Source organism: Panicum hallii, chromosome 1 (genome assembly GCF_002211085.1).
Source record: "Panicum hallii strain FIL2 chromosome 1, PHallii_v3.1, whole genome shotgun sequence".
Lineage (NCBI taxonomy): Eukaryota > Viridiplantae > Streptophyta > Magnoliopsida > Poales > Poaceae > Panicum > Panicum hallii.
This window is the reverse complement of record NC_038042.1, coordinates 19,064,949-19,076,178: the sequence shown is the minus strand read 5'-3', so window position 1 is coordinate 19,076,178 and position 11,230 is coordinate 19,064,949. Positions and strand designations below refer to the sequence as shown.

At 50.4% G+C, this 11,230-nt stretch overlaps 1 protein-coding gene across 1 annotated transcript in view; it reads left to right on the top strand.

Annotated features, from left to right (window-relative positions):
• The first annotated feature begins 531 nt into the window (after positions 1 to 531).
• The window catches only part of LOC112879799 (receptor-like serine/threonine-protein kinase SD1-8), a 30,213-nt gene continuing 19,514 nt past the window's right edge, over positions 532 to 11,230 (top strand). Inside the window, exon 1 of the mRNA XM_025944208.1 lies at positions 532 to 572. The gene's annotated coding sequence lies outside the window, so the exon portion shown is untranslated. The remainder of the gene's footprint in view (positions 573 to 11,230) is intronic.

The following is an 11,230-nucleotide window of genomic DNA, read 5'->3' as shown; positions in this document are numbered from 1 at the left end:
ACGAGATCCTATATTAATCATAAGCATGTGTAGGGCACAAGGATTAAATGATCTTATGATTCTAAACAGTTTAAATGAATAATATATAAACTATAGAATTTATTATTTTACCACTACAACTTTGATATGGAGCTACTCTACATCTAAAGTTGGTTGAAAAAAAATCAAAACTTCTAAATTTTAAAATTAGAGAACTTATAATAGTTTTTTGAACTATTAAATTACCTCAAATGAAAAAGTTATCAACTATAAAGTTTTAGATCTCGTCAACCTCTACAATTCCAATATAAAGTTTGACTTCATCCGAAATTATATGAAAAAGTTATGAATTTATTTATGTTGGACCATTTGTAGGGGCGGGTCATGCCATCACCGACCCTGGAAATAGTTGCTATTTTCAGGGACGGGGGATCCCGTCACCCGCCTCTAAAATTATTTTCTACGGACAGGTGATCCCGTCATCCACCTCTAAAAATATTTTTCAGAGATGAGTGAATTACTACAGTAATCCCGTTTCATTTGTAGGAGCGGGTTACCTTCACTGTAAAAAAGAATTTTTAGAGGCAGATGAGGTACCTATCAGACCTGGGGCCACGGGACTGTGTACATAATGTAGTTTAAACAGGTTTAAGAGATTAAGTCCGTCTTATCTCTTATTCATCTCGTTTATTTCTTATTTATTCCGTATGAGTAAGAGATAAAACTAGTCAGTACAGAAGGAATCTACTTGAGATATGTTCTGGTACGATTTCTTAGTTAGTATCAGTTACGATTCTTGTAACCCTGGCCTCCTGGATATATAAGGGGGGACAGGGACCCTCTCAAAACAAGATCATCAGATCATTCTACACCCAAGATAATACAAACCACCATACAGGACATAGGGTATTACGCACCTCGCGGCCCAAACCTGTCTAAGTTTTGTGTTCCTTGCACCTTCGAGTTCCTGATCTCGGCGTCTCCTCACCTAAAACTTACCACCTTGGGCATATCCCTCGGTGGGCAGCCGGTAAAACACCGACAGCTGGCGCGCCAGGTAGGGGAGCGCATCGAAGATCCTCTGGGGAACTCGATGGCATCATTTCAGTTCACCCGGTCAGTTCCCTCTCAGGGCATGATATTTGTTTTTGGCTCGTGGGTTTGCATCGTAGATGATGCAGGCAGTTTTCATTGATTCCTCATTGACATGAAGCCAAAAGCTTCCACAGCGGGTCCCAGCAGCAATCTTGACAAGTTCGTTGATGATCTCGATGACCTGTCAAACCATGCATCCGCCGCAAAGACCAGGGTGGAGTCTGCTTCCGGCACAACTTCATCCGGTGCTGCGACAACCTTCCTCGGGTTGGACTCTTTCCAATCTAAGGACTCGCGTAACCGATCACGACTCAGTCAACACAATTTGGCCACTGATCTTTAGGAGGCCAACAGCTCCGAGTCCCTCTCCATATTGGAGGAGGACTTGGATTTTCTACTCCAAAAACTCGAAGCCACCGCACGTCGGGGTGCTTCGGGTTGTTTGGGTGCCAACAGTCTAATGATCACCTCCACTCCGGAGGGGCGCTTCGTGCATTGTAGGGCATGAGCCTTTCTGATCTACTCGAAGCTGAGGATCGACTTGTGGCACACCTCGAGCCTTTGCCTTTCCAGGAGGGCAGGCCGTTGGCCACCGTGGCGGAGGAGTCGAGTAAACTAGTCGACGCGAGCTCTGATGTGCTCATCTCTCGCCAGGTGCTGATGGCGGAAGAAGGCGAGGATGATGGCAATTTTTCCATCGTCGAATTCGATGCTGTATCTGAAGATGAGGTCACAGCCAACGTCGGCGATGAAACCGACACCGATCTTGAGGCACGGAGGGCTAGGAACAGAGCCCGCACAATCCAGCGGAGGAGGGTCAACGAGCGCAGGCGATCTATGCATCGCGAGCTTGACCCTGAATTCGCTGCCGTAAGCGAACGGGGCTTCAGGACTCTGGTGGCCAACATCACCAGGGTTACGGCTATACTCGAGCGCAGTTGATCCGAATGTGCATCAAGCACTTCTTTACGTGCAGAGGGTCTGGATCCAGCTGGATCAACAAAACCCGGCATCTACCGTCAGGGAGGAGCGCGTGGGCGAGAGCTGGAGCTAGGCTCACAGCCAAACGGCCGGCGGTCGTCCTCGACCTCAGCCCAGCCACAACAACGACAACGCTCACGGGAGCCAGGCCCCTGGCGGGAGGCAGCAGCCACCTCCAGGGGGTAACCCGTGACAGGCCAATCATCGGCCTCCTCTAGAAGACCTGCGCCTGCACATCAATGAAGGCCGCGATGCGCGGTCCATGATCGACTCCAGGTGCAAGGTTCGTGAAAAAGTCGAGACCGGAGGTACTGACTGCAGCGACCGTTTCCCAGCTTTCTCTACATGGTTCCGCAGCTACAAGTATCCTGAGGGCTTCAAGCCGATCGGCATCACTAAGTACGATGGCAAGCAAGCTCCTCAGCAGTGGCTACATTGCTACTCCACGGCCATTGAAGTCGCAGGGGGCTCCAACATTACCAAGGTCATCTACTTCCCGATGGCTTTGGACCCTGCGCTGCTCACGTGGCTGGAGAGCCTCAGCAACAACTCGATCGACTCCTGGGAGCGGCTCAAGAAGGCTTTCATCGACAACTTCCAGGGGGCGATTGCACGCGCAGGTACTCGTCACGATCTTGCTTAGTGTAAATAGGAACGTAGCGAGCTCCTGCGGTCCTACACACGTCGCTTCTTCGACGTTCGCACTACCATCGCGAACATCTCGGAGGACGACATCATTGACTGTTTCTACAACGGCATCACGGACCCAGGCATCTACAGAGACTTCGGACGGAACAGGCCAAAAACTGTTGCGGGCCTTCGTGACATGATGCACGACTGGTCCGAACAGGAGGATAAGATGCGGGAGCGGTTCCCGCGGCGCCAAGATAGCAATCTAAGGTGTCCAAATGACAACCGCAACGATAAAAGCCAGCGGGACTATTCGGGTCCACCCCTAAAATGCAGGCCAGATGATCTTATCGTGGCTGTGGATCGTACTTCGCGAGGCAAGAAGTCGACAACGCAGGAGGAGTTCGAGAAGCTCCTGCAGAAGAAATGCCCATGGCATCCAGGTGCCAATCATGCGGCCATCGAGTATTACCACCTCCGGAGGACATTCAGCAACTCCGGTGGTGGCAAGAAGAACAAGAAGCTAGTGGACAAGGAACCTGAGGATGACGGCCAAGAGGATCAAGGGCGTAACGTGAAGTTCCAGGATGCTTCAAAGACCGTCAACATCATCTTCGGGGGAGATGGAGACTTCGGCTCCAGGCGGGACCAAAAGCTGCTTCTCCGGGAGATCATGTCCATCATGCCGGCGATACCATGACCACTCCGTTGGTCGGAGGTCCCCATCTCGTTCTCCCGTGATGATCAGTGGACGAGCTTCTTGGAACCCAGTAAGTTCTCCCTGGTCCTGGATCCATTGGTGGTAGAAGTCAGGCTCACCAAGGTGCTCATCGACGGTGGGAGTGGTCTCAACCTCATCTTCGCCAGCACTCTGAGGAAGATGGGTCTGGACTTCATGGACATGCTGATTCCTTGCAAGTCCCCTTTCTATGGCATCGTCCCAAGTAATGCGGCGCACCCACTTGGTACGGTAGTTCTTCCAGTCACCTTCGACACGAGGGAGAACTACCGCACCGAGTTCATTAAATTCGAAGTGGCTAGCTTCGAATCTTCTTATCATGCCATACTGGGCCGTCCGGCACTCACCAAATTCATGGCAGTGCCGCATTATGTTTATCTGCTTCTCAAGATGCCAGGACTAAGTGGAGTTCTCACTCTCCGAGGCGACTTGAAGAAGTCATATGATTGCAATCAGGAGGCGATCCAGTATGCTTCGACTACTCGTGTGCCAGATGCTTCAGGGGAAGTACTCACGGCCACGCAGCAGCTCTCCCAGTTCGGGCTGGAGATCCCTTCGAGAAAGGCCAGCAAGTCGAGCATCCAATCGACTGATGATGTGGCCCTCAAGTCGATCCAGCTCCAGGAGGGTGACTCATCTAAGACCGCCGTCATCGGCGCGGGCTTAGGTGAGAAATAGGAACTCGCGCTCGTCAGTTTCCTTCGGGTTAACCGAGATATATTCGCGTGGAAACTAGCGGACATGCCAGGGGGGCCCAGGGAACTGATCGAGCATAGTCTGAATGTACACCCACAGGCCATGCCCAAAAAGCAACGCCTGCGAAGGTTTGCTCATGACAAGCGTGAGGCAATTAAACGAGAAATAGCTAAACTTCTCGTGGCTGGATTCATTAAAGAAGTAATCCACCCAGAGTGGGTAGCTAATCCTGTTCTTATAAAGAAAAAGAATAATGAATGGAGAATGCGCGTTGATTACACCGATCTCAACAAGCATTGCCCGAAGGATCAATTCGGGCTACCGCGTATTGATCAAGTCATCGACTTGACGGTGGGATGTGTGCTCCTCTGTTTCCTTGATTGTTATTCAGGTTATCACCATATTGCGCTCAAGGAGGAAGATCAAATCAAGACCGCGTTCATCACCCCGTACGGGACATATGCTTATAAAACTATATCCTTCGGGTTGAAAAACACAGGAGGTACCTATCAGCGCGCGATCCAGATGTGCTTTCTGATCAGCTACATCGGAACGTTGAAGCCTACGTGGATGACGTGGTCATCAAGACTAGGAATTCCGATGACTTGATTGCAGACTTGGAAGAAATGTTCAGCAGCCTGCGCAAATTTTGGTGGAAGCTTAACCCAACCAAATGCGTTTTCGGAGTACCATCAGGAAAATTGCTTGGGTTCATCATCAGCAACCAAGGAATTGAAGCCAATCCTGTGAAGATCACGGCCATCACTGATATGAAGGCTCCGGCCACAATCAAAGATGTGCAGAAGCTAACAGGATGCATGGTAGCCCTGAACAGGTTCATCTCCCGACTCGGGGAGAGAGTACTACCCTTCTTCAAGCTCCTGAAACGCCAAGTTCCAATGGACGGAGGAGGCCGAGAGGGCCCTGCAAGATCTGAAACGTCACCTTCAGTCTCCACCGGTCCTTACAGCACCACTGCTGGGGGAAGATCTACTACTCTACATCACGGCAACAACTAATGTTGTCAGCAGTGCTATTGTAGTCGAGCGAGGCAAGGAAGGCCATGCATTTGGAGTGCAGAGGCCTGTATATTTCATCAGCGAGGTACTATCCGAATCCAAGGTACGGTACCCGGCAGTTCAGAAACTTTTATATGCAATTCTGATTGCCTCAAGAAAGTTGCGCCATTATTTCGATGAGTACAAGATCACTGTGATTATGGATTTTCTTTTGGCGGATATTCTTCATAATCAAGATGCCACGGGGTGTATATCAAAGTGGGTAGTGGAACTGGGGGCTTTGTCTATCGACTTCAAGCTACGCACTGCAATCAAGTCTCAAGCTCTAGTCGATTTTATGGCTGAGTGGAGAGAGAATCAAATTCCAACTCCAGTCGACAAGCCAGAGCATTGGACCATGTACTTCGATGGATCTCTGAAGCTTGACGGTGGTGGCGCCGGAGTCCTATTTATTTCTCCCCGGGGCGAACAGTTGAAGTATGTCCTTCAGATCCTTTGGGAGGTATCCAATAATGAAGCCGAGTATGAAGCTTTGCTTCACGGGCTACGTTTGGCGATATCACTAGGGATCAAGCGACTACTGGTATATGGTGATTCTCTTCTTGTCGTTGAGCAAGTCAACAAAGAGTGGAACTACAACAAGGAGATGATGGACGCTTACGTACAAGAAGTGCGCAAGCTGGAAAATAAATTTTTCGGCCTGGAGGTTCATCATGTGGTACGGGAGTATAACGTTGGCACGAACATACTGTCCACGCTAGGATCCACCCGTGGATAGGTTCCAGCGGGAGTTTTCATCCAGGAGCTGAAACAACCATCCATTAAGTACTCACGTTAGGTAACCACTGATGATGGCCTTCAACAGCCTGATTGGGAGGTTATGATGCTTGGGGAGGACTGGAGAGAGGCTTACATCAACTTCATCCGGGATCAAAAACTTCCAGCAGGGTTGGACGCAAGAAGCGCAGAGGCAGCTCGTGTCATGCGCAGAAGCAAGGGTTTCGTCCTCGTCGACAGCAAGCTTTATCAGCGTGGCGCACGATCAGGGGTGCTCATGAAGTGCATCACAAAAGAAGACGGCTACGACATATTGCGGGAGATACATGAGGGTGTTTGCGGCAACCACGCAGCTTCGAGAACGCTGGTGGGAAAAGCATACAGAGCTGGTTTTTGGTGGCCCACTGCAGTGACTGATGCTGAAGACCTCGTGCGGAGATGCCAAAACTGCCAATTGTTTGAAAAGCAATCTCATGTCCCAGCTCACAGTCTCATCACCATACCGCTATCTTGGCCATTTGCTTGCTGGAGCCTAGATATGATTGGGCCCTTCACAACAGCGCCAGGCGGTTTCACCCATGTATTGGTGGCTATCGATAAGTTTACCAAGTGGATCGAGTACAAACCGATAGCCAAGCTCACGCTAGATCGGGTTGTTGATTTCATCTCTGATATCTTGCATCGCTTCGGCTTCCCAAATACCATCATCACAGACCTGGGATCAAACTTCACAGCTAACCAGTTCTGGGAGTTCTGTGAAAATGCATGCATTGAGGTCAAATATGTCTCTGTTGCACACCCAAGGGCCAATGGTCAAGTCGAAAGGGCGAACGGCATGATAATTGAGGGTCTCAAGAAAAGACTTTATGATGAAAACAGTAAGAAAGGAGGAAAGTGGATGCACGAGTTGCCACATGTCATCTTGGGGCTCCGGACTCAGCCGTCCAAAGCCATAGGACAAACTCTGTTCTTTCTTATCTACGGCTCTAAAGCTATCTTACGAGCCGACATCATGTGGAAATCCCCATGGGTTGAAATGTACAATGAAGGCGAGGCGGACGAAGCGAGGCAGTTAGAGCTCAATTCTATCGAAGAGGCTCGTTGCATCGCTCTTGTTCAGTCAGCTCGATACCTGCAGGGGATTCGGCGATATCACAATCGCAACGTGAGGGAATGGTCATTCAGCATAGGCGACTTGGTCCTACATCGCATCCAAGACGAGTCCGGCCTACACAAGCTCAACTCAAGGTGGCAAGGTCCGTTCGTTGTCAAGCAGGTTACAAGACCGGGGTCGTATCGACTACAATATCCCGGGGCCAAGATGTTCCGAACTCTTGGAACATTCAGAACCTGCGCAAGTTCTACCCATGAGAAAATGTTCGGAGATAGCTGATCTCCAGGTGCTCAGGTGGTATTTTTCTTCCGAATCAATTTGGAGGCTACGTGTCACAAGATTCGGATTGTAAATTTCTATATGAACATACGGAGGCTACGGCCATGTGCATGTTTTATATAAATTGACTTCTTGTCATGAATTTCACGGAGGCTACGGCCACGTCCATGATGCAATGAGTTCTTGTCATGAGTTTGGCGGAGGCTGTAGCCACGTCCACGCTTTGTCGACTTCTTGTCGCGAGTTCGACGGAGGCTACAGCCACGTCCATGCTCTATCGACTTCTCGCCATGACCTTTGATGGTTGTTTGCGATGATGATCATATCTTTCCCAACAAGATCGATCCGTTCGATTGGTTTATACCTAACTTATTGGATGGGCTCGCATAAGGAGCTATGTCGACTACGCCCAGAGTCATTGCACTCGGGTCAATTTTGACTCCTTGCCAGAAGCATGGCAGCTGCGCGACGATGCTCGCGTTCTTTCCCAACAAATTCGATCCGCTCGATTGGTTTCTACCTAACTTGTTGGACGCGCGCTCATGAGGAGCGATTTCGACTACACCCAGAGTCGTTGCACTCGGGTTAGCTTCATTTCTCCCTACCATATGTACGGCAATCCTGCGACGATGCTCACGCTTTTTCCTAACTAGTTAGGCCCGCGCGATCGGGTTATATCTAACTTGCGGGATGGTTTCCTACTCGGAGCTATGGCTACTTCCAGGGTCGCTGCACCCGGGGTAGTGTCTACTACTTAGCTTTTAAGCTTGGATAACAATTCAGCTAAGGCACACGCAAGTAGAGACATCAAATAAAATATATACAAGAGGAAACAAGTACTTGTTTTTACATCCTACTCTTGCAGTATATTTTCTACTATCTGTTCTGCTATAGGTCGGGCTTCTTGGAGGTACTCGGTGCATCGGTCTTCGGTGCACTCCGCAGCCACTCCCTGAGCAAATGTCTCCAGTTGAGCCTCCGGCAAAAAGGATTTTACGAAGGCGAGGGCGTGGCTGACACACGCGACCGAAGCTTTTGAGAGGGACTTGACGACCTTCTGTGGCGCTCCGCAAAGTCGCTCCAGCAAGGGCCGCTCGCCTACTTGGCCTTCTTCTGGTGGATCCACCATGTCCACCAGCTCCTGGGCGCCCCCCTGAGGTCCTCCAGCTCTTTTTGCCGCCGCTCATCCTTCTCACTCAGCGTCTTGATCTGCTGAAGGCTGCCGACGAATTGTTGTTCGGTGTCGGTGATGACCTTCTGCAGCCTCTCGACATCATCTGTACGGGGATACAGCATATTCTTCACGTCAGTAAGCAGCTCTTCCTCATATGTTAAGATTTTCCTAAGCTCTGCGGTAAAGATGTTTTCAGAATTCAAGACAAATGGCTTAGTGGAAGTACTCGAGGGAAGAAAGGGCTTGCCTTCGTGCGCTTTCTTTTGTTCTTTGAGCTGCTCCTGGTGCGCCTTCTTTTGACCCTCGAGTTGTTCCCGGAGCTCGGAGTTGGCCCTTTCGAGATTCCGCAGATCATTCTTGAGGAGCCATATCTCACGAGTCCGCTCTGCCTTCAGCTTGTCAAGTTCTCTCCGGAGATAGATGTTCTTCGTCAGCTCCTCAGATATGCACTTATCCTTGGCAGCAAGCTCCTGGTGACCACTCACGATGGCTTTCAGCTTCTCAGATTTCTTCTGTGAGTGCGTGATCACGTTCTGCATAGAGGGGGAGATTAAGACAAGCCATTCAACAATGCATACAAGCAGAGGAGTTGTCACGTCTTACCATGGCATAATCGTACAACTCCTTGTAGGCTCTCTTGAAGGTTTTTATGTTACTGGCCGTCAGCATTGGGTCATCCACCAGATCTGTGGTGATGATGTTCTGGTACCCGGGTCTGGCCATTAGCAGCTCTCTAGGACTCGAGGTCCCTGCGGCTTCTTCGAAAGGTGGTTGCTGGGCACTTGCAAGTCAAGATGCTTTCAGTACATAATGCCTAGGGTATAGGCAGCTAGCCATGGACGGTCAGACGCTTACCTGTGCCATCCACAGGAGCGGCGTCAGGGGCCTCGACTTGTTCATCACCACCAGCCCTGGCTTCGGCTTGTTGTGGCTCGGGGGGTGGCAGGTCGGGTAGCGTCGCGTCTGCCTCGGGGGCTAGCTCCTGGGGCGTGGGCTCCTCTTGGGCTGCTGGCTCGGGGGCTGGAGTAGCGGCGGCCGGCTTCGGCATGAGCTTCATGGCGCTTGCGGACCTAATGAAGCCGAGTCAGTTATACCATTACAAGTCAAAAAGAGCAGAATGTTCACTACGCAACAAGATGCAAACTTACAGCGTAGACTTCTTCATGACAGCCTTCTTCACCCGCATAGCCCATCGCGGGGTTCTCGTTGCTGGCTGCGGGGTCACACCAGTTGATGGCGCGGTGGCCGCCACGACAATGGTAACAGTCCCCGAAGCTGCGGGATCTGTTTCCATTTCTTAGAGCCCGGGCCTGGGTGGGGAAGCGGGAGGACTGCAAATGGAAAATGTCAGCATGCAATAATATTGATGCATGACAACAAGTCAGCATATTCTTACCTGGTGGACTCGACTTCTTACGCTTTGCATTTGCGCACAACCCAACGACCCTACGGGACCGCAGGCAGAGTATCGGCCAACTCCACGGATGGTCCGGGGGAGTTGCCTCTACTTGCCTTCCCCTTGGCTCCTTTCTCCGCCAGGGGGCTTCCGCCTTCGGTGGCTTCAGCTGCGGCGCGTGGTCTAGCCGAGGGATGTCGGGTTGCGGCGGGTAGCTCCGGTACAATTCTGTGTGTCCCTACAGAAGATTTTCTGTTAGCAGCGGCAAAACAGAGTTCATTTTCAACAAAAGTAGTCGAATACTTACCGGTTTCGGAGGATTCTGTGATGCGAACAGCTGCAGGACATAGGGGACTGCATCCACATCTAACAGCACCCGCTTGACTCGGAGGAGTGCGGCTTCGTCTGACAGCTCCTCTACGCACATGCGAGACGGATCTTCAGCGCCCGTGTACTCGAATCCAAGTCTGTGGCATTGTTGGATTGGCTGGACTCGGTGTTTGAAGAAGGAAAACATAACGGATGCGCCGGTCACTCCCACCAGCTTATGCGCGGCTATGGTGTCTAGCAGTTCCTCAACTTGATCCATGTCCCCCTGGAAAGCTCGATATTCCACTCCGGCCTCACAACAGGTGGACTATTTGATTTTTTTGGGAGTTGGGGGGGCATAATTTTTGATATAAAACCAGTGATTTTTCCACCTGGGAATGTTGGAGGGGAATTTGTATGCCACGACTTTTGGATCCTTATTTCCAAATTTGAGAGATTTGGATTCAAGGCTCGGGGGCTGCGGGATACGTGGCATCGACTACTTATTTTTTCGAATTTATTTGAAAAAGTAAGGAAGATTCAAGACTAATGCGACCCTCAGCCTGATTCTCCGATTTAACCTAAGGCTCGGGGGCTACTTCATATGGAGTGCTATTTTTCAATCGCACACCATATCAAAAATATAATTTGGGGCATGAGCACCTCATAGCTTCGATGCAGCCAAGTGAGTACTCAAAGAAGGACTTCAAGACAGAGCTTCAAAGAAGCCGAAGACTACTTCAAAAAGTACTCAATAAGCCTGCAGTACTCAGCTACAAAGAGCTCGGGGGCTTGTCAGACCCGGTGCCACGGGACTATGTACATAACGTAGTTTAAACAGGTTTAAGAGATTAAGTCCGTCTTATCTCTTATTCATCTCGTTTATTTCTTATTTATCCCGTATGAGTAGGAGATTGTTGTCGGTCAAAACCCACCGGCGAGCAGCGACAGGCAACACGAGGAGCCGGGAGGCTTCCGAGACTGCTGGTGGGTCCCGGTCCCTCGGTCAACGGCCAAGAAGTCCGGCACACGCCCTGGCTTG